This window comes from Schistocerca americana, chromosome 1 (genome assembly GCF_021461395.2).
Source record: "Schistocerca americana isolate TAMUIC-IGC-003095 chromosome 1, iqSchAmer2.1, whole genome shotgun sequence".
In the NCBI taxonomy this organism is placed as follows: domain Eukaryota; kingdom Metazoa; phylum Arthropoda; class Insecta; order Orthoptera; family Acrididae; genus Schistocerca; species Schistocerca americana.
In genome coordinates this window covers 345076919-345079575 of record NC_060119.1, presented here as the reverse complement: position 1 = coordinate 345079575, position 2657 = coordinate 345076919, and positions in this window count along the sequence as shown.

Below are 2657 nucleotides of genomic sequence, written 5' to 3'. Positions count from 1 at the left end.
TCCGGCCAAATATTCCTTATCAGTAAGATATTAACCGTCCATTTCCAAAGCGAGAGCCACCACACGTAGCATAAAAAAAGCATAATAACTCTATTTGGAGTATTCTGTATCAGCATTGCTTAATTCCACGCTTCTGTTCCGACAGTCTTGGTTATAATTAACACTTGACATTGAATATCGTTTTTCGTGAACGTTACTTCAATTTCATTACGTCGATCAGTATTTAGAATGTGCCTTATAACGGTAAATAAACTTGAGGACAGTTCAAAGAATATCTCTTACGAATTCCAAAATACAGCACCGTAAATTATTTCCCGAATTTATTTAATTTGTGGAGAGTAAAATTGTTTAGTGAAATCGCCGGAGAAACCACTTCATTGGGCCGCGCGGTGCGGCCGCGTGGTTTGAGGCGTCATGTCACGGACTGCACGGCCCTCCCACCGGAGGTTCGAGTCCTCCCTCAGGCATGGTGTGTGTGTTGTTCCTAGCGTAAGTTGGTTTAAGTCCTGTGTAAGTATAGGGACCGATGACCTAAGCAGTTTGGTCCCTTCGCAATTCACACAGATTTGAACATTTGAACCATTTCGTTTAAAATCTCTGAAATATTCGTGGCAACACTATGCAACGTTTCCGAACGACATACGGTGACCGTAAGATATATTTTACGGTAAGACAAACATTTTAATATTGGTTTTTGTGCTTACGCTCCTTTATGATATGTTTGGAGGGTTTTCAGCTGGATCCCAAAACCAATTTTACTCAATATTAGGCCACTTCAAATCAGCAACATCTTCAGATGCGAAGCTCGATTGCTGAGACGTCTGAAACATCACCCTTATATAAATCGCAGGACGTCCACAGCGCGTACACCTGAAGACGCCCGTGGTGGCCTTGGTACGTAGTAAACCGGGGTTCCACGTCTTGCCTCAGAATGCTAGTGGCGCAGTCGGAGCGGCCTGACAGACAGTCGTCTCGAATGCGGTATGTCGCTTTTCCAGCTTTCGCCAGCGGAGGCGCTGCTTGTGTATTCGGCTACGGGCAGCAAAACGAGTACTGTACAAATGGCGTTCAGCTGTGTCAACAGTCCAAATATGACACGAACGTAGTCTTTAGGCTACGCTACAAGTGTGTTTGTTACCACAACTTTGATTTTCCACTCGCAAACAAATTATCATGTTTCAACCTAACCTCGACCTCGGACTATGCTACAAACCAGTCTGCCTATGCTACAAACCAGTCCCTTACTCACTTTAGCTACTCATGAACCTTCTAAGGGGCAATGCCTACGGCTTCTGGACCACTCGTCATGGTTATTGTGCGGCCTACATGCGCCGACCAGTTTGTCTTCTCAGAGGTTCAGCTACGAGGTGCCGGGGCTAGCAGTGTATTTTCTTCTAGAATCTTCATATGGAAATGATGCTCTAAGCCCCCCCCCCCCCAATAATTTAATTTGATAGAAATTAATTTGATAAAGGAAAGGGTTGCTTTACCGATCCACATAATGAAAGTTCTGTCCAAAATAACAATTTGATTTATTATGACTAAACTCAAACTAATAAACAAACCACATGAAACATTAACAATACGTCAAATTGGATACTCAAATAAATGCTGTGAAGGTGAAGTTGTCTATAAACTAGATTGTGACATTTATGACCAAGTGGTATGTGGAGCCAATTCCTTGGAACTCAAATCTTAAGAGAAACACCCAGCCAACCCAACACTAATTGATGCTACAGTAGTGAGAACTCAGACAATGAACACCCAAGCCAGAACCATGTTAGAAAAGATGGGAACAGGCACGCTCTGCTGAGCTCTGATTGTCACATAGCAAATTTCCTGACTTGCCAGTGCTGTGGACATACATTACCAAGCTGTCTTCTTAACTGCAAGGACACGATCTGGCATACCGGAGGCGAAGGCTGGTTGCTTCGAAACAAATTGTCCTGGTCTGGTTGTTACAGAGTAAAGACTTCCTAGCAACACAAATACGCCTCTGAGGGGGTCGAAGAAGGCTCGCTACACAATCACTGACGGTACAGTGAGTGATTTTAACAAGCGAAGTCACACAGTAACCCCGATACAGTCAACTTTAGCCAAAACTGCTCAAGACGGACAACATAGCCCTTTTGTACGCAGAACGCTCAATTGTCAACTGTACTCGTTAAGTTACATTGAACTTCAGCAGCTTCGTCAAACAGTTACAATTAAATGAAAGTAGGCAGCCAACGGAAGGCAGGCTGTCCAGAGCAGCGAGAGCTCAGTCTTGTAACCTATCCTGACTGAAAGGCGAGAGCCGACTCCCTCAAGAGCACCCGTACAAGCCGAACATGGAACATTCCCGCCCCCATGACAGTGGCCATGGTTAAACGTTCCAATCAGCAACTCGGAAACCGGCGGAAAATTCCACTCTATTGCCGATACACTACTATTCCACCAATGGAGATACTTGGCGCCAATTTCTGCGCCGATTTTGCTACGTCACAGAGCCATCCCCTGAGCAAGCCAATCACAGTTATGGTTTTGCAGAAAACGCGGGAATTTGCCCGCCAAGACTGCCTGGGAACACAAGTCATTCCCACGCCTCGCTGGTAGCCCACCAGAAAGTGTTTTCACTAAGTTTCTGCAAAGTAACGGAATCTCTAGCCCAGCCGCTC